The 22,496-nt window shown below is 42.6% G+C and overlaps 1 protein-coding gene across 1 annotated transcript in view; it reads left to right on the top strand.

Annotated features, from left to right (window-relative positions):
- The window catches only part of LOC140206422 (uncharacterized), a 340,374-nt gene that overhangs the window by 238,363 nt on the left and 79,515 nt on the right, over positions 1-22,496 (top strand). The gene's annotated exons all lie outside the window — the stretch shown is intronic.

Here is a 22,496-nt window from a genome sequence, read left to right on the forward strand (position 1 = left end):
ACACTAGGACTCATACTCTCCAACTCAATCTCATACACACTTATATTCAAACTCGTGTACTCTCAAACTCAATCTTATGCACTCTCAAATGCATTCCCACACACGCTTAATCTCAATCTCGCACACACAAACAATCTCGCACACTCTGAAACTCACTATCGCGCACACTCAAACTCAAACTCACTCACATTGAAACTCAATCTCACACACTCTCAAACTCAATCTTGTGCACGCTCTAACTGAAACCCATGCACTCTCAGGCTCAAACCTGTGCACTCAAACTCAATCTCGCACACGCTGAAACTTAAACTCACGATATCTCAAGCTCACTCTTGTGCACACTCAAGATCTAACTCGTGCACAATCAAATTCACTCTCAAACCCAGTCTGGCACACACACAAACTCAATCTCATCATGATGAAACTCAATCTTTTGCACACTCAAACTCAACCCTGCACACTCCCAAACTCAATCTTGTGCACACTCAAACTGAAACTCATGCACTCAAACTCAATCTTGTATACCCTCAAGCTCACTCTTGCTCATGATCAAACTCAAACTCATGCACACTGAAACTCGAACTCGTGCACTCTCATATTCAATCTCGCGTACACTCAAACTCACACGTGCTCAAACTCAATCTCGTGCACACTCAAACTCATGAACACTCGAACTGAAACTTGTACTGTCAAACTCAATCTCGTGCACACTCAAACTCATGAACACTCGAACTGAAACTTGTACTCTCAAACTCAATCTTGTGCACACTCAAACTGAAACACGTGTACTCAAACTCAATCTCGCACACGCTCAAATCAAATTTGCCATATCCCAAACTCACTCCTGTGCACAATCAACCTCAATCTCATGCACTCAAACTCAAACTCAAACTCACGCATGATCAAACACTATTTTAGGAACGCTCAGACTCAAAATTGTGCACTCAAACTTAATTCCACACAATTTCACTCTCAAACCCAATCTCGTCCACACTCAAACTTGATCTCACGCACACTCAAACTCAATTTTATCACGATGAAACAATCTCACACATGCTTGAACTCAAACTCGCTCACACTCGAACTCAATCTCACACTCTGTCTTGTGCACACTCAAACTCAAACCGTTGCACTCTCAAGCTCAAACCTGTGCAGACTCAAACAAAATCTCACACACACTCAAACTGAAACTCGCGCATTCTCAAGCTCACTCATGTGCACAAACTCAAACCCATGCACTATCATATTCAATCTTGGGCACACTCAAGCTCAATCTCGCTCACTCAAAATTAAAGTCGCACACGATCAATTTTACGCATGCACAAACTCAGTCTCGTACACACACAAACTGAAACTCGAACACTCAAGCACAATCTCGCACCGCTCAAACTTGTGCACTCTCAAGCTCAATCTCGTACATGATCAAACTCAAATTCACGCACTCTCATATTCAATTCTACACACACTCAAACTCAACTCGTGCAGAAACACAATCTCGCACATGCTAAAACTCAAACTCGCGCACTGTCAAACTCAATCTCGCCCTCTCTCAAACTCGCTCTCACTGAAGCTCAATCATGCTCACTCTCAAACGCAATTTTGTCACGATGAAATTGAATCTCACGCACACTCAAACTCACTCAATCTTGCACACTCTCAAACTCAATTTGTGCACGCTCAAACTCAAACCCGCGCACTCTCAAGTTCAAACCCATGCACCTTCAAACTGAAAGCAGCTGTGCAGGTTGACTCTGTGGTTAAGAAGGCATACGGTGTATTGGCCTTCATTAATTGTGGAATTGAATTTAGGAGCCGAAAGGTAATGTTGCAGCTATATAGGACACTGGTCAGACCCCACTTGGAGTACTGTGCTTAGTTCTGGTCGCCTCACTACAGGAAGGATGTGGAAAGGGTGTAAATGAGATTTACAAGGATGTTGCCTGGATTGGGGAGTATGCCCTATGAAAACAGCTTGAGTGAACTTGGCCTTTTCTCCTTGGAGCAACGGAGGATGAGAGGTGTATAAGATGATGAGAGGCATTGATCATGTGGATAGTCAGAGGCTTTTTCCCAGGGCTGAAATGGCTGCCACAAGAGGGCACAGGTTTAAGGTGCTTGGGAGTAGGTACAGTGGAGATGTCAGGGATAAGTTTTTTATGCAGAGAGTGGTGAGTGAGTGGAATGGGCTGCCAGCAATGGTGGTGGAGGTGGATACGATAGGGTCTTTTAAGAGACTTTTGGATAGGTACATGGAGCTTAGAAAAATAGAGGGCTATAGGTAAGCCTAGTTTTTTCTGAGGTAGAGACATGTTTGGCACAACTTTGTGGGCTGAAGGGCCTGTATTGTGCTGTAGGTTTTCTATGTTTCTATGAAACTCGAACACTCAATAACAATCTCGGACATGCTCAAACTCAGACTCGTGCGCTCTCAAGCTCAATCTCACACAAGATCAATCTCAAAATTACGCACTCTCATATTCAATCTCGCACACTCTAACTCAATCTTGTGCATGCTCAAACTCACACTCAATCTCACATACTCTCAAACTCAATTTAGCGCACACTCAAACTGAAACCCGCGCACTCTCAAGCTCAAACCAGTGCACACTCAATCTGAAAGTCGTGCACTCAAACTCAGTCTTGCATATGATCAAACTCACACCCACGCACACAGAAACTCAAACTCATGCATTCTCATATTCAGTCTCGCGCAGTCAGTTTCAAACTTGCGCATGATCAAGCACAATCATGCACAAACTCAAACTCGCGCACTCTCAAACTCAATCTCATGAACGCTCAAACTGAAAATCGTGCACTCAAACTCATGCACTCTGAAGCTCAATTTTGTGCATAATCAAACTCAAGCTGTAACTGGTGCATTCAAACTCAATCTTGCACATGCTCAAATCAAACTCGCATTCTCTCAAACTCAATCTCATGCACGATCAAACTGAAACTCGTGCAATCTCATATTCAATCTTGCGCATACTCAAATGTAATCTGTAAACTCAATCTCCTGCACGATCAAACACAGTCTCGTACACTCTCAAACTCAATGTAGCAAATGCTCAAGGTCAATCTTGCATACGATTAAAAAACTAGCACACACTCAAACTCAAAATCGTGCACTCTCATATTCAATCTCACGCACACTCAAATTCAATGTCATGCACATTCAAGCTCAATCTTGCACAGAAACTCAATTTCATCACGATGAAATTGAATATCACACCTGCTCAAACTCACACTCAATCCCGCACTCTCTCAAACTCAATTAGTGCACATTCAAATTGAAACCCATGCACTCTCAAGCTCAAACTCATGCACTCAAACTCAATCCTGCACATGTTCAAACCCAAACTTGTGCACTGTCAAGCTCACTCTTGCACACAATCAAACTCAAACACACGCAATCACAAATTTAAACTCGTGCACTCTCATATTCAATCCCGAACACAATCAAACTCAATCACACGCACTCAAACTCAAGCTAGCGCACACTCTAACTCAATCTCGCACATGTTCAAACTCAATTTTGTGCATACTCAAACTTGCACACAAACTCAATGTTCAAACTCAATCTCACACACACTCAAACTTAATCTGCTCACACTCAAGCTCAAACTCGCACACTCTGAAGCTCATACTCGCACATGCTCGAACCTAAACTTGCACACTCTCAAACTTAATCTCATCATGATGAAACTCAATCACGCGCACTCTCAAATTTAATCTCGCACAGACTCAAACTCACGCCCTCTTAAACTTAATCTCGTGTACGAACAAACACAAACTCCCGCACGATCAAACACAATCTCACACACTGTCAAACTCAATCTAGCACATGCTCAAACAGATTCTCAGCACCATTAAAAAACTAGCGCACACTCAAACTCAATCTCATGCACGCGCAAACTCAGTCTCGCGCACTCAAACTCACGCACGATCAAACACAAACTTGCGAATGCTCAAAACCAAACTCCCGAACTCTCATACTCAATCTTGCACATGCTGAAATTCAAAATCGTGTACTCAAATTCAATCTCGTGCACTCAAACTCAATCTTGCGCATACTCAAACTCAATTTTGTCATGGTGAAATTGAATATTGCGCATGCTCAAACTCACACTCAATCTCGCACACTCTCAAACTCAATTTGTGCATGATCAAACTCAACTTGACTCAACTTGCACTGGACACTTATAACTGATTTTAACTGACATGTGGCTGTTGTGTTTTACTATTTATTGTTATGTTTATTATTTAGCGTTGCATTTGTTATGTTATGATTGCACTGCCCCTGAGAAACGCTGTCCCATTCTGCCCTGCAGAGCTGATGTATGGTTAGAATGACAATAAAGTTTTCTGAATCTTTGAATCTTTGAAACCCGTGCATTCTCAAGGTCAAACCCATGCACACTCCAAACAAGCTCCTGCACTCAAACTCAAACTAGCGTACTCTCAAACTCAATCTCGCGCACTCGCATACACTCTCAAATTGAAACTTGCGCACTCAAACTCAATCTTGCACACTCTCAAACTCAATCTTGCACACTCAACCTCAAACTGAATCTCGTATACTCTCAAACTCAATCTTGCGCACATTCAAACTCAAACTCGCGCTTTCTCAAACTCGTGCATTTTCAAATTCAAACTCATGACACTCTAACTCAATCTCGTACATGTTCAAATGCCATCTCGTGCAGTCTCAAACTCAAAATCGCACACGCTCAAATTCAATCTCATGCACTTTCAAACATAATCTTGTCACAATCAAATTCAAACACGTGTCAAACTGAAACTCGTGCACTGTCGGACACAAATTCATCATGTTAACCTCATTATCACGCACTCAAACTCGCGCACTTTCAAACTCAAACTCATGCATACTCAAACTCATCACAATCAAACTCAATTTCATGTACACTCAAAACTCAAACTCGCGCACACTCAATCTCAAACTCACACATGCTCAAATTTAATCTCATGCACTGTAAAACTCAAACTCATCATGATCAAACTCAATCTCATGCACACTCAAACTCAATCACATGCACTCTCAAATTCAAACTAGCACACACTCAAATGCAATCTCGTGTATAATCAAACTCAAACACACGCACACTCCAACTCAAACTTGCGCTCTCTCAAACTCAATCTCGCACACAGTGAATCTCAATCTTATGCACTCTCTAACTCCAACTCAACCTCGTGCACTCTTATGTACACAAACTCAATTTTGTGCACACTCAAATTCACGCACACTCAAACACTCTCAAACTCAAACTCATGCACACTGAAATTCAAACTCACACAGTCTCAAACTTAATCTCGCGCACATTCAAGCTCAATCTTGTGCACACTCAAACTCACTCACGCACTTTCAGACAATCTCACACACACTAAAACTCAAACTCACACACGCTCAAATTTAATTTCATGCACTCTCTAACTCAAACTCATCTCAATTAAACTCAATCTCCTGTACACACAAACTCAATCTCGTGCACACTGAAACTCAAACTCGCTCACACTCAAATTCAATCTTGCACACGTTCAAACTCAATCTTGGGCATTCTCAAACTCAATCTCGCGCATACTCAAACTCAAATTTGTGCACATTCAAACTCAAACTCGTGCACTCACAAGCTCAATCTCATGCACACTCAGCTCCATCTCGCATACACTCAAGCTCAAACTCGCACATGTTCAAACTCAACCTCTTGCACTCTCAAACTTTATCTTACTCACTCTCAAATTTACACATGCACACGCTTAAACTCAAACTTACACACTCATACTGCATCTCGCACTCGGAGACTCAAACTTGCACCCTCTCAAACTTAATCCAGTGCACGATCAAACTCAAACTCGTTCACTCTAAAGCTCAAACTCACCACAATCAAACTCAATCTCACGCACACTCGAACGCAAACTCATGCACACTCAAACTCGCACACACTCAAACCCAAACTCGTGCATGCACTCAAACCCAAACTCGCACGCACTCAAACTCATCACAATCAAACTCAATCTCATGAACACTAAAACTCAATATCATCACAACCAAACTCAAACTCGCACACGTTCAAATGCAATCTGGCACACGTTCAAACTCAAACTCGCATATGCTCAAATGCAAATTCATCACCATCAAACTCAATCTCATGCACTCTAAAACTTAAACTCATCACGATCAAACTCAATCTCGGACACACTCAAATCAATCTCGCGCACACTAAAACTCAAACTCGTGCACTCACAAACTCAATCTCGCGCACACTCAAACTCAATCTCACATGCTGATTCAAACTCACGCATGTTCAAACTCAATCTCGTGTACTCTCAAACTCAAGCTCACACACACTAAAATTCAAACTCACACATACTCAAATTTAATTTCATGCACTCTCTAACTCAAATTCATCACAATCAAACTCAATCTCCTGTACACACAAACTCAATCTCGCGCACACTCAAACTTGTGCATACTCAAACTCAATCTTGCGCACACTCAAATTCAAACTCTCTCAAACTCAACCTTGCACATTCTCAAACTCGTGACACTCTAACTCAACCTTGTACACATTCAAATGCTATCTTGTGCACACTCAAACTCAAAATCGCACACGCTGAAAGTCAATCTCATGTACTCTCAAACTTAATCTTGTCACGATCAAATTCAAACATGTGTCAAACTGAAACTCGTGCACTGTCAGACATAAACTCATCATGTTAAAACTCATTATCATGCACTCAAACTCATCACGATCAAACTCAATTTCATGTACATTCAAACTCAATCTCGCACACCCTCAAACTCAAACTTGCTCTCACACAAACTCAATCTCACACATGCTCAATTTTGTGCACACTCAAACTCAAGCACTCTCAAACTTGTGCACTCAAATACAAACTCAAAAGATAATCTTACACACTCTCAAACTCAAACTTGCACATTCATACTAAATCTTGCACTCTGAGACTCAAACTCACACCCTCTCAATCTTAATCTAGTGCATGATCAAACTCAAGCTCGTGTACTAAAACTCAAACTCGTCATGATCGAACTCATTCTTGGGCACTCTCAGACTCAATCTCGCATACTCAAACTTGTCATGATCAAACTCAATCTCGTGCTCTCTCAAACTTTCGCGCACTCTGACGCAAACTCGTGCATGTTCAAATTCAATCTCGTGTACTCTCAAACTCAAACTCGCACATTCATACAAAATCTCACACTCTTAGATTCAAACTCGCACCCTCTCAAACTTAATCTAGCGCATGATCAAATTCGAATCCGCATACTGAAACTCAAACTATTTCATTCTCATACTCAAACTCGCGCACACTCAAACTTAATCTCATGCACTCTCAAACTCATCACAATCAAACTCAAACTTGCTCACACACAAAGTCAAACTTGCGCACACATAAACTCAGTCTGGCGCACACTCAAGCTCAAACTTGCATATGCTCAAACTCAAACTCGTCACCATCAAGCTCATTAACACGCACTCAATCTCACACACTGTCAAACTCAATCTCGAGCACACTCAAACACGTGCACACTCAAACCCAGTCTCTCACACACACTGACTGAACCTTGTGTATGTTCAAACTCAATCTCAATCTCACACACTCTCAAACTCAAATTTACGTATTCATACAAAATCTCAGACTCTTAGACCCAATCCCGCACCCTCTCAAACTTAATCTAGCGCAAGATCAAACTCAAATTCGCAACTAAAACTCACACTCATTAACTCTCATACTCAAACTCACACACACTCAAACTTAATCTCATGCTCTCTCAAACACAATCTCATGCTCTCTCAAACACAAACTCGTCACGATCAAACTCAATCTCTTGCACTTTCAAACTCAAGTGCGCACACACTCAAACTCAATCACATGCACTCTCAAACTCAAACTCATCACAATCAAACTCAAACTTGTGCACTCTCAAACTAAAACTCGTACATGTTCAAACTCAATCTCGCACACACTCGTACTCAATCTGGCACACACTCAAACTCAAACTCGTCACCATCAAACTCTATCTCGTGCACACTAAAACACAAACTCATCATGATCAAACTCAATCTCGGGCACCTTCAAACTCAATCACATGCACTCTCAAACTCGCCATGATCAAAATCATTATCATGCGCTCAAACTCAACTCTGCACATTCTCTTTCCATTATTTTTATTAATTTATATATAAGAATACAGAGTACAGGAAAAAAATGTCAATATGTTAAATTAAATTGCATATAAAGACTCCTTCCCCCATATTTGTACAAATCAATTAGTTCGTAACATTGAAAAATAAACTCACACTAGTGCACACAACCTCAAAATCGCGCACTGAAAATTAAACTCGTGCTCTCTCAGACTCAAACTCACGGACTCTGAAACTTAATCTCATGCACAATCAAACTCAAACTTGTTACGATAAAATTAAATTTCACGCACTCTCAAACTCAAACTCACGCACACTCTAACTCAATCTCGTACACATTCAAACTCAATCTTGTGCACACTCAAACTCAAAATTGCACATGCTCAATCTCAATCTCATGCATTCTCAATCTTAATCTCGTCATGATCAAACTCAAACTCCCGTAATCAAACTCAAACTCGTGTACTGTCAACTCAAAACTTGTCATGATAAAAATCATTATTACGCACACGAACTCAAGCTCGTGCACTTTCAAACTCAAACTCGCACACACTCAGACTCCAACACAGACATGCTCAAACTTAATCTCATGCACCCTCTAATGCAAACACGTCACGATCAAACTCAACCTCGTGCAGTCTTAAACTCAAACTCATCACAATCAAACTCAATCTCGTGCACACTCAAACTCAAATTTGCACACACTCAAACACGTCACGATCAAACTCAATCTCGTGTTCTGTCAAACTTACTCTCACGCACTCAAACTCAAGCACTCTCAAAATCAAACTCATGCATACTCAAAGTCAGACTTGAACACACTCAAACACAATCTCGCACATGTTTAAACTCAATCTGGCACACTCGTACTCAATCTGGCACACACTCAAGCTCAAACTCGCATATGCTCAAACTGAAACTCATCACCATCAAACTCTGTCTTGTGCACACTAAAACACAAACTCATCACGATCAGACTCAATCTCGGGCACCCTCAAACTCAATCACATGCACTCTCAAACAATCACATGCACTCTCAAATGCAAACTTGCCACGATAAAACTCATTATCACGCACTCAAACTCAATATCGCACACTCTCAATCTCAATCTCATGCACTCTCAATCTTGTCACGGTCAAACTCAAACCCCTGTAATCAAACTCAAACTTGTGTACTGTCAACTCAAAACTTGTCATGATAAAACTCATTATTATGCACTCAACCTCAAACTCGTGCACATTCAAACTCAAACTCGCACACACTCAGACTCCAACGCAGACATGCTCAAACTTAATCTCATGCACCCTCTAACGCAAACACATCACGATCAAACTCAACCTCGTGCAGAATTAAACTCAAACCCATCACAGTCAAACTCAACCTCATGCACGAACTCAAACTCGCGCACTCGCAAACTCAATCACATGCACTCTCAAACTCAAACTCGTCATAGTCAAACTCAATCTCATGCACGCTAAAACTCAAACTCATCATGATCGAGCTCAAACTTGTGTACACTCAAACTCGCGCACACTCAAACTCAACTCATCACGATCAAACAGAATCTCGTACTCTCTCAAACTCAATCTCGCACACACTCAAACTCATCACAATCAAACTCAATTTCATACTCTCAAACTCAATCTCGCACACTCTCAAATTTACTCTCGCGCACCAAAACACAATCTCGCACACACTCAAATTCATCACCATCAACTCAATCTTGTACTCTCTCAAACTCAATCTCGTGCTGGCTCAAACTCACTGTCGCGCCCTCATACTCACTGTTGCGCACAAACTCAATCTCGTGCACAAAGTCAAACTCACGCACACTGTAACTCAATCTTGCACACACTCAAGGTCAATCACATGCACTCTCAAACTCAAATTTGTCACAGTCAAACTCAATATCATGCATGCTAAAACTCCATCACAATCAAGCTCAAACTTGTGTACACTCAAACACATCACGATCAAACAGAATCTTGCACTCTCAAACACACACACTCAAGCTCAAACTCGCACACACTCAAACTCATCACCATCAAACTCAATCTCGTGCACTCTGAAACTGAAACTCATCACAATCAAACTCAATCTCGTGCTGTCTCAAACTCAATCTTATACACTCTCAAGTTTACTCTCATGCACCCAAACTCAAACTCATGCACTCTCAAACTTGCACACACTCTAACTCAATCTTGTACATGTTCAAACTCAATCCCACGCACAAACACAAAATTGCACATGCTCAAACACAATCACATGCACTCTCAAACTCAATCTCATGCACGCTAAAACTCAAACACATTATGATTAAACTCAAACTCGCGCACACTCAAACTCAATCTTGTACACGTTCAAACTCAATATCGCACACACGCAAACTCAATCACGTGCACTCTCAACTCAAATTCGTCACAATCAAACTTACTGTCATGCACCCAAACTCAAACTCGACACGATCAAACAGAATCTCGTACTCTCTCAAACTCAATCTTGTACTCTCTCAAACTCAATCTCGCACACACTGAAACTCAAACACATGCACTCTGAAACTGAAACTCATCACGATCAAATTCAATCTTGTGCTGTCTCAAACGCAATCTTGTATACTCTCAAACTTACTCTCATGCACCCAAACTCAAACTTGCGTACTCTCAAACTGAAGCTCGCACACTCTCAAACTCGCACACACTCTAACTCAATCTCGTGCATGTTCAAACTCAATCCCATGCACGTTCAAACTCAATCCCATGCACGTTCAAACTCAATCCCATGCACAAACACAAAATCGCACATGCTCAAACACAATCACATGCACTCTCAAACTCAAACACATCACAATCAAACTCAATCTCATGCACGCTAAAACTCAAACTCCTCATGATCAAGCTCAAACTTGTGTACACTCAAACTCAAACTCGCACACACTCAAACTCAACTTGTCATGATCAAACAGAATCTCGTACTCTCTCAAACTCAGTCTCGCACACTCTGAAGCGCACACTCTCAAGCTCAAACTTGTGCACACTCAAACCCAAACTCGGACATGTTCAAATTCAATCTTGCTCATACTCAAACACAATCACATGCACTTTCAAACTCAATCTCATCACAAACAAACTCAATCTCATACATGCTAAAACTCAAACTCATCACACTCAAACTCGTCACAATCAAACTCAATCTTGTACTCTCTCAAACTCAATCTCGTGCTGTCTCAAAGTCAATCTTGCACACTCAAGTTTACTGTTGCGCATCCAAACTCAATCTCACGCACAAACTCAATCTTGCGCACCCTCAAACTCATCACAGTCAAACTCAATCTCATGCACGCTAAAACTCAAACTCATCATGATCGAGCTCAAACTTGTGTACACTCAAACTCGCGCACACTCAAACTCATCACGATGAACAGAATCTTGTGCCCTCTCAAACTTAATCTCACACACTCTCAAACGCACACTCAAACTTGCATGTTCTCAAACTCAAACTCGTCACCATCAAACTCAATCTTGTGCACACTTAAACTGAAACTCATGCACACTCAAACACAAACTCGCACACACTTAAACTCAAACTTGTGCATTCACAAACACAAACTCATACATTCTCAAACTCAAACTTGTGCACTCTTAAACTGAAACTCATACACTAACTCAATCTCGTAGACGATCAAACTCAATCTTGTGCACACTCAAACTGAAAATTGCACATGCTCAAACTCAATCTCATGCACTCTCAAACTTAATCTCGTCACGATCAAAGTCATCTCCTGTAATCAAACTCAACTCGTGCACTGTCAGACTCAAGCTTGTCATGATAAAACTCCTTATCGGGCAATCAAACTCAAATTTGCGCACTTTCAAACTCAAACTCAATCTTGCACACATAGAAACGTAGAAACATAAAAAACCTACAGCACAATACAGGCCCTTCGGCCCACGAAGTTGTGCCGAACATGTCCCTACTTTAGAAATTATTAGGGTTACCCATAGCCCTCTATTTTCTATACTCCATGTACCTATCCAAAAGTCTCTTGAAAGACCCTATCGTATCCACCTCCACCACCGTGGCCGGCAGCCCATTCCATGCACTCACCAATCCCTGCGTAAAAAACCTACCCCTGACATCTCCTCTGTACCTACTCCCCAGCACCTTAAACCTGTGCCCTCTTGTGCCAGCCATTTCAGCCCTGGGAAAAAGCCTCTGACTATCCACACAATCCACAATTCAAACTTAATCTCACACACGTTCAAACTTAATCTCATGCACCCTCCAACTCAAACTCATCACAATCAAACTCGATCTCGTGCACTCTCAAACTCAACACGATAAAACTCATTATCATGCACTCAAACTCAATCTCGCACACTCTCAAACTCACACTCGCGCTGTCTCAAACTTGAGGACTCTGAAACTTAAACTCGCGCACGATCAAACTCAAACTCGTCATGATAAAACTCAATATTGCACACTCTCGAACTCAGACTTGTCACGGTCAAACTGAATCTTGCACTGTCACAAATTCAATCTCATCACGATGAAACTCCATCTCGCGCACACATAAACTCAATGCTGCGCACATTCAATCTCAATCCCTGTGCACTCCCAAACACAAACCCGCACATGCAAACTCAAATTTTGCGCACTCTCAAACTCAAACTCGCGCACACTCGAACTCAATCCGTGCACAAACACAAAATCGCACATGCTCAAACCCAATCACATGCACTCTCAAACTCATCACGATCAAACTCAAACTGGTGCACACTCAAACTCACTCATCATGATCAAACCGAATCTCAAACTCTCTCAAACTTACTCTCGCACACCCAATCTCAATCCCGCGCACAATCAAGCTCAAAATCGCACACACTCAAACTCAATCTCATCACAATCAAACTCAATCTCAATCTCACGCACTCTCAAACTGAAACCTGCACACATTCAAACTCAATTATGCGCACACTCAAACTCAAACTCGTGCATGCACAAACTCAATCATGTCACAACCAAACTCAAACTTGTGCACCCAAACTCAATCTCGCGCTCTCTCAAACTGAAACTCGGGCTCTCTCAAATTCAAATTTACATCCTCTTAAGCTCAAACTCGCGCCCTATCAGAGGCAATGTCGCGCACTCTCAAACTCAGTCTCACACACACCAAACTTAAACCCGCACACTCTGAAACTCAATCTCACGTACTCTCAAACTCAAATGCGCACACTCTCGCATTCAAATTCGTGCACTCTCAAACTCAAACACGCACACGTTAAAATCCAATCTCGCGCCCTCTCAAACACAAACTCGTGCACTCTCACACTCAAGCCTGCAGACTCCCAAACTCAAACTCACGCACTCTCAAACTTAAACTTGCGCACGCTCAAACACAGTCTCGTGCACTCAAGCTAAATTTTGCATACTCTCAAACAGAATCCTGGGCACTACCAATCTTAAACACGCACACACTCAACCACGTCATGATGAAACTCACACTCGTGCACCCAAACTCAATCTCACGCCCTCTCAAACTCAAGCTCTCTCACACTCAAACCTGTGCACTCTCACAATCAAACTTGGGCATGCTCAAACTGAATTTTGCTTACTCTCAAACTGAATCCCAGGCACCCTCAATCTCAAACGCGCACATGCTCATACTCAATCTTGTCACAATCAAAATCAATCTCGCACTCTCAAACTCAAGATCACACACTCTCAAACTTGTGCACTCTCAAACTCAATCTCGCGCCCTCTCAAACTCAGTCTCTCACACACTAAACTCAAACCTGCACACTCTCAATCTCATGTACTCTCAAACTCAAATGAGCACACTCCCACACTCAAATTCATGCACACTCAAACTTGCATACACTCAAACTCGAACATGCTGAAACTCAATCTTGCACCGCCTCAAACTCGTGCATTCTCACACTCAAGCCTGTGCAATCTCACACTCAAATTCATGCACGCTCAAACTCAAACTCACGCACGCTCAAACTCAGTCTCACACACATTCAAACTCAAACACGCACTCTGAAACTCAACCCCACACACTCTCAAACTCAAACACACTGAAACTCAAACTTGTGTATGCACGAACTCAATCAGGTCATGATCAAACTCAAACTTGTGCACCCAAACTCAATCTCGTGCACTCTCAAGCTCAAAACCGCACACTCTGAAACTCAATTTCATGTACTCTCAAACTCAAACGCACACACTCTCACAATCAAATTCATGCACTCCCAAATTCAAAATTCCATACTCTCAAACTCAAACTCACACACTCTAAATTTCAATTGCATGCACACTCAAATTCAATCTTGTGCTCTCTCAAACTCAAACTCGCGCCCTCTCAAAGGCAAACTCGCGCCCTCTCAAAGGCAAACTCGCGTAGTCTGAAACTCAAACCCACACGCTTTCAAACTTGAAAATGCTGAAACTCAAATTCGTGTACGCACAAACTCAATCATGTCACGGTCAAATTCAAACTTGTGCACCCAAACTCAATCTCACGCTCTCTCAAACTCAATTTTGCATACTGTCAAACTAAATCTCGGGCACTCACAATCTCAAACCTGGACCTGCTCAAACTCAATCTTGTCACAATCAAGCTCAACCTCGCACTGTCAAACTCAAGATCACACACTCTCAAACTCAGTCTCAAAAACACTCACGCTCAAACTCGCACACTCTCAACCTCAAACTCACGCACTCTCAAACTAAAACCTGCACACAAACAATCATGTCGTGATCAAGCTCAATCTCACGCTCTCTCAAACTCAATCTCGTGCACCCTCAAACTCAGTCTCGCACACACTTAAACTCAACCTCGCACACACTCAAATTCAAACTCACACATGTTCAAACTTAATCTCATGCGCTCTCAAACTCAATCTCGTGCACTGTAAAATTTAAAATCATCACAATCAAACACAATCTTCTGCACAGTCAAACTCAATCTCGTGCACACTCAAACTCAAACTTGCGTGCACACAAACTCAATCACATGCACTCTCAAACTCGTCATGATAAAACTCAAACTCGTATACGCTAAAACTCAAACTCGTCATGATAAAACTCAAACTCATGCACACTCAAAGTCAAATTCAAACATGATACGAAAAAACTCATTTTCGTGCATTCAGTCAATCTTGCACTCTCAAACTCAATCTTGCACATTTTCAAACTCACACTCATGCACACAAACTCAATTTCGTGCACTGAAAATTAAAGTCACGCTCTCTGACTCAAACTTGTGCACTCTGAAACTTAATCTCGCGCACGATCAAATTCAAACTCATCACAATAAAACTCAATATCGCACACTCTCGAACTCAAACTCATCACGATCAAACTAAATCTTATGCTCTCTCAAACTCAATCTCATCACACACATAAACTCAGTCTTGTGCACACTCAATCTCAATCCCACGCACTCTCAAACTTAATCTCACACAAACTCAAACGCGCACACTCTCACTCATGAACTCAAATTTGCATACTCTGAAACTCGGAACTCTCACATGCTGAAACTGAATCTCGCGCCCTCTCAAACACAAACTCCAGCACTCTCACACTCAGTCCCGCGCACTCTCATGCTCAAACTCACGCACACTGAAACTCCAGGTCAATCTCACACACTCTCAAATTCAAACCTGCACACACTCAAGCTCAAACTCATGTACACACAAATTCAAACCCACAGTCTCAAACTCAAACCAGCACACTCTCAAACTCAATCTCATGTACTCTCAAACTCAAATGTGTACACTCACACTCAAATTCGTGCACTCTCAAACTCAAACTTGCATACACTCAAACTCGAATTCGCACACACTGAAACTCAATCTCGCGCCCTCTCAATCACAAACTCATGCACTCTCACACTCAAACTCATGCACTCTCAAACTCAATCACCCGCCCACTCTCACACTCAAACCCATGCACACTCCAACTTAGTCCTGGGCACTCTGAATCTCAAACGCGCACATGCTCAAACTCAAGATCACACACTCTCAAACTCAATCTCGCAAACACTCAAGCTCAAATTCGCACACTCTCAAACTTAAACTCACGCACACTGAAACTCAAGCTCATGCACTCAAACTCAATTACGCGCACACTCAAACTCAAACCCGCACTCTCAACTCAAATCCACATACTTTCAAACTCAAACCCGCACACTCGCAAACTTAATCTCACGCACTCTGAAACTCAAAAGTGCACACTGTCACACTCAAATTCATCAACTCTCGAACTCAATTTTGCATACTCTCAAACTCAAACTTGTACACTCTCAAACTCAATCTTGCAAACACTCAAGCTTAAATTCGCACACTCTCAAACTCAAACTCACGCACACTGAAACTCAAGATCATGCACTCAAACTCAAGCTAATCTCACGCACTCTCAAACTGAAACCTGCGCACACTCAATCTCAAACTCATGCACGCACAAACTCAATCATGCCATGATCAAATTCAATCTCGTGCACCCAAACTCGCGCCCTCTCACACACCAAACAATCAGTCTCATGTACTGTCAGACTCAAATGCGCACACTCTCAGATTCAAACTCATGCACTCTGAAATTCAAATTTGCACACTCTCAAACTCGAACTCGCACACGTTGAAACTCAATCTCACGCTCTCTCACAAACTTGCGCATTCTCACACTCAAACCCACGCACTCTCACACTCAAACCTGTGCACTTTCACCCTCCAACCCATGCCCTCTCAAACTCAATCTCACGCTCTCTCAAAATCAAAATTGCGCCCCCTCAGCCTCAAGATCACACAATCTCGAACTCAAATTTGTGCACTCTCAAACTGAATCTTGCATACTCTCAAACTCAATCCTGAACACTGTCAATATGAAACCCACGCACTTTCAATCTCAAACCCGGCACTCTCAATCTCAAAAGCACACACATTCAAACTCTATCTCGCAAAAACTCGAGCTCAATCTCGCGCACTCTCAAACTCAGTCTTACACACACTCAAACTCGCACACTCTCAAACTCAAACGTACACATTCTCACATTCAGACTCGCGCACTCTCAAACTTGAACTCGCACACGCTGAAGCTCAATCTCGTGCCCTCTCACAAACTTGCACATTCTCACACTCAAACTTGCACACACTCACGCTCAAAACCGCGCACTCTCACACTGAAACCTGTGCACTTTCACCCTCCAACTCGTGCTCTTTCAAACTCAATCTCCAATACACTCAATCTCAAGCACACTCAAACTGAATTTTGCATACTCTTAAACTCAATCCCAGACACTCTCAATAAAAAACCCACGCACTTTCAATCTCAATCCCGTACAACGCACAAACTCAATCATGTCACGACTAAACTCAAACTCGTGCAGGCAAGCTCAATCTCGCGCTCTCGCAAACTCAATCTCATTCACTCTCAAACTCAATCCCGCGCATGCTCAAACTCAGTCTCATCACAATTAAAAAAACTCACAAACTCTAAAATTCAATCTCATGCACACTCAACCTCAATCTTGCGCCTTCTCAAACTCAATCTCGTGCCCTCTCAAACTCAGTTTCATACACATTTAAACTCAAACCTGCACTCTCAAACTCAAACTCACACACGCTGAAACTCAATCTTGCGATCATTCAAACTCAAGCCCTATCAAACTCAATCTCATACACTCTCAAACTCAAATGCGCACACTCTCACTCAAACTCGTGCACTCTGAAACTCAGTCTCGCACACCCTCACATTCAAACTCGTGCACTCTCAAATTCAAACTTGCACAATCTTGAACTCGCACAAACTGAAACTCAATCTCATGCCCTCTCACAAACTTGCACATTCTCACACTCAAACTTGCACACTCTCACGCTCAAAACTGTGCACTCCCACACTCAAACCTGTGCACTTTCACCCTCCAACTCGCGCTCGCTCAAACTCAAATTCAATCTCCAATACACTCAAACTCAATCTCGAGCACACTCAAGCTGAATTTTGCATATTCTCAAACTCAATCCCAGACACTCTCAATAGAAAATCCGCACACTGTCAAACTCAAAATCACACACTTCCAACCTCAATCTCGCAAAAACTCAAGCTCAATTTCGCACACTCTCAATCTCAAACTCACACACATAAAACTCAAACTCAATATCATGCACTCTCAAACTGAAACCTGCACACACTCAAACCCAATTATGCGCACACTCAATCTCAAACCCATGCTTGCACAAACTCAATCATGTCACGACTAAACTCAAACTCGTGCACGCAAGCAAAATCTCGCACTCTCTCAAACTCAATCTCATTCACTCTCAAACTCAATCCCGCGCATGCTCAAACTCAGTCTCGTCACAATTAAAACTCAAACAAACACACTCTAAAATTCAATCTCATGCACACTGAAACTCAATCCTGCGCCTTCTCAAACTCAAACTCACACACGCTGAAACTCAATCTCGTGCTCTCTCAAATTCAAACTCACGCCCTATCGATCTCAGTCTCGTGCACTCTCAAACTCTTTCTCGTACACTCTCAAACTCATGCACTCTCAAACTCAACCCCGCTATGCTCAAACTCAGTTTCATCACGATCAAATTCAAACTCACACACTCTAAAATTCAATCTCACGCATACTCAAACTCAATCGTGTGCTCTCTCAAACTCAATCTCGCTGACTCTCAAAATCAGTCTCACAAACACACAAACTCAAACACAATCCCACATTCACAAACTTAAACCCGCACACTCTCAAACTCAAACTTGCACACTCTCAAATTTGAACTCGCACACACTGAAACTCAATCTTAAACACAAACTCGCTCACTCTCACACTCAAATTCACACACTCTCACTCTCAAATTTGTGCACTCTCACCCTCGAACTCGCACACACTCAAACTCAAGCATGCTCAAACTCAATTTTGCATACTCTCAAACTAAACCCCCGCCACTCTCAATCTGAAACCTGCACATGCTCAAACTCAAACTTGTCATGATCAATCTCACACTCTCAAGCTCAACTTGCACACAAGCTCAAACTTGCGCACACTCACTCAGACTCTCAAACTAAAACCTGCACACACTCAAACTCAATTGTGCACAAACTCAAACTCAGTTTTGTGCACACTGAATCTTAAAACTGTACACACTCAAACTCAATCATGTCACGATCAAACTCCCACTCATGCACCCAAACTCAGTCTTGTGCAAACTCAAACGTGCACACTCTCACATTCAAACTCGTGCACTCTCAAATTCAAACTTGCACACTCTCAAACTCACATACGCTGAAACTCAATCTCGTGCCCTCTCACAAACTTGCACACTCTCAAACTCACATACGCTGAAACTCAATCTCGCGCCCTCTCACAAACTTGCATATTCTCACATTCAAAACCACGCACGCTCACACTCAAACCTGTGCACTTTCATCCTCTAACTCGCGCACTCTCAAACTCAATTACGCGCACACTCAAACTCAGTTTCGCACACACTCAATCTCAAATCTGTCGCACACACGAACTCAATCATGTCACGATTGAACTCAAACTCATGCACCCAAACTCAATCTCGAGCTCTCTCAAACTCAATCTCGTGCCCTCTCAAGCTCAAACTCCCGCTCTCTCAGGTTCAAACTTCTGCCCTCTCAGGCTCAAACTTGAGCCCTCTCAGCCTCAATCTTGCTCAATGTAAGACTCAAATTCATGCACGATTAAACTCAATCTTGCGCTCTCTCAAACTCAATCCCAAATCCGTAGCATGCACAAACTCAATCATGTCACGATTAAACTCAAACTCATGCACCCAAACTCAATAATCTCGCGCTCTCTCAGACTCAGTCTCGTGCCCTCTCAGACTCAGCCTCGCGCCCTCTCAGACTCAGCCTCGCGCCCTCTCAGACTCAAATTCATGCACCCTCAAACTCAGTCCCGCACACTCTCACACTCAAACTTAATCTCGCGCACACGCAAACTGAATTTTGCATACTCTCAAACATAGAAACATAGAAAATAGGTGCAGGAGTAGGCCATTCGGCCCTTCGAGCCTGCACCGCCATTCGGTACGATCATGGCTGATCATCTAACTCAGAACCCTGTACCTGCCTTCTCTCCATAACCCCTGATCCCCGTAGCCACAAGGGCCATATCTAACTCCCTCTTAAATATAGCCAATGAATTGGCCTCAACTGTTTCCTGTGGCAGAGAATTCCACAGATTCACCATTCTCTGTGTGAAGAAGTTTTTCCTCATCTTGGTCCTAAAAGGCTTCCCCTTTATCCTCAAACTGTGACCCCTCGTTCTGGACTTCCCCAACATCGGGAACAATTTTCCTGCATCTAGCCTGTCCAATCCCTTTAGAATTTTATACATTTCAATCAGATCCCCCCTTCAATCTTCTAAATTCCAGAGAGTATAAGCCAAGTCGATCCAGTCTTTCATCATATGAAAGTCCTGCCATCCCAGGAATCAACCTGGTGAACCTTCTTTGTACTCCCTCTATGTCAAGAATGTCTTTCCTCAGATTAGGGGACCGAAACTGCACACAATACTCCAGGTGTGGTCTCACCAAGGCCTTGTACAACTGCAGTAGTACCTCCCTGCACCTGTACTCGAATCCTCTTGCTATGAATGCCAGCATACCATTCGCCTTTTTCACTGCCTGCTGTACCTGCATGCCCACTTTCAATGACTGGTGTACAATGATACCCAGGTCTCGTTGCACCTCCCCTTTTCCTAATCGGCCACCATTCAGATAATCTGTTTTCCTGTTTTTGCCACCAAAGTGGATAACCTCACATTTATCCACATTAAATTGCATCTGCCATGAATTTGCCCACTCACCTAACCTATCCAAGTCACCCTGCATCCTCTTAGCATCCTCCTCACAGCTAACACTGCCGCCCAGCTTCGTGTCATCCGCAAACTTGGAGATGCTGCATTTAATTCCCTCGTCTAAGTCATTAATATATATTGTAAACAACTGGGGTCCCAGCACTGAGCCTTGCGATACCCCACTAGTTACTGCCTGCCACTCTGAAAAGGTCCCGTTTATTCCCACTCTTTGCTTCTTGTCTGCCAACCAATTCTCTATCCACGTCAATATCATATCCCCAATACCGTGTGCTTTAAATTTGCACACTAATCTGTGTGGATTAGTGGACTCAATCCCAGACACTCTCAATCTCAAACACGCGCACTCTCGATCTCAAACCTGGCACTCTCAAACTCAAAATCACACACTCTCAAACTCAATCTCGCAAAAAGTCAAGCTCAAACTCACTCCCTCTCAAACTCAATCTCACGCACTCAGTCTTGCACACTCTCAAAATCAAACTCGCACACGCTGAAACTCAATCTCATGCCTTCTCACAAACTCGCGCCCTCTCAAGCTCAAACTCGCGCACACTCAACTCAAATCCGCACTCTCAAACTCAAACCCACACACTCTCACACTCAATCTCATGCACTCTCAAGCTCAAACACACACACTCAAATTCAAACTCGTGCACTCTCTAATTCAAACTTGCACACTCTCAAACTCGAACTAGCACACATTGAAAATCAATCATCCGCCCTTTCACAAACTTGCGCATTCTCACACTCAAAACAGCACACTCTCACTTTCAAACTGCGAGCTCTCACCCTCCAACTCATGCTCTCTCAAACTTAATCTCTAGTATACTTAAACTCATTCTCGCGCACACTCAAACTCAATTTTGCATACTCTCAAACTCAGTCCCGGACACTGGCAATCTCAAACCCGGTACTCTCAATTTCAAACCCCAACCGCACAAGCTCAAACTCAATCTGGTCATGATCAAGCTCAATCTTGCACTCTCAAACTCAAATTTGTGCACTCTCAAACTCAATCTCACGCACTCTCAAACTCAATCTCACGGACTCTCAAACTCAATCTCACGCACTCTCAAACTAAAACCTGCACGCACTCAAACTCAATTATGCGCACACTCAAACTCAAATTTGTTCACACTCGAACTCAAACCTGCGCACATACAAACTCAATCATGTCACGATCAAATTCAAACTCGTGCACCCAAACTCAATCTCGTGCCCTCTCAAGCTCAAATTCACGCCCTCTCAATCTGAAACCCGGCACTCTCAATCTCAAACTCTTGCACCCACAAATTCAAATTTTCACTCTCTCAAACTTGATCTCACACACTCTGGAACTCAATCTCATGCTCTCTCAAAGTCAGTCTCACACACAATCAAACTCAAACCCGCACTCTAAAACTCAATTGCTCACTCTCAAACTCAATCTCACACACTCTCAAATTCAAACGTG

Source organism: Mobula birostris, chromosome 12, assembly GCF_030028105.1.
Source record: "Mobula birostris isolate sMobBir1 chromosome 12, sMobBir1.hap1, whole genome shotgun sequence".
Taxonomy (NCBI): Eukaryota; Metazoa; Chordata; class Chondrichthyes; order Myliobatiformes; family Myliobatidae; genus Mobula; species Mobula birostris.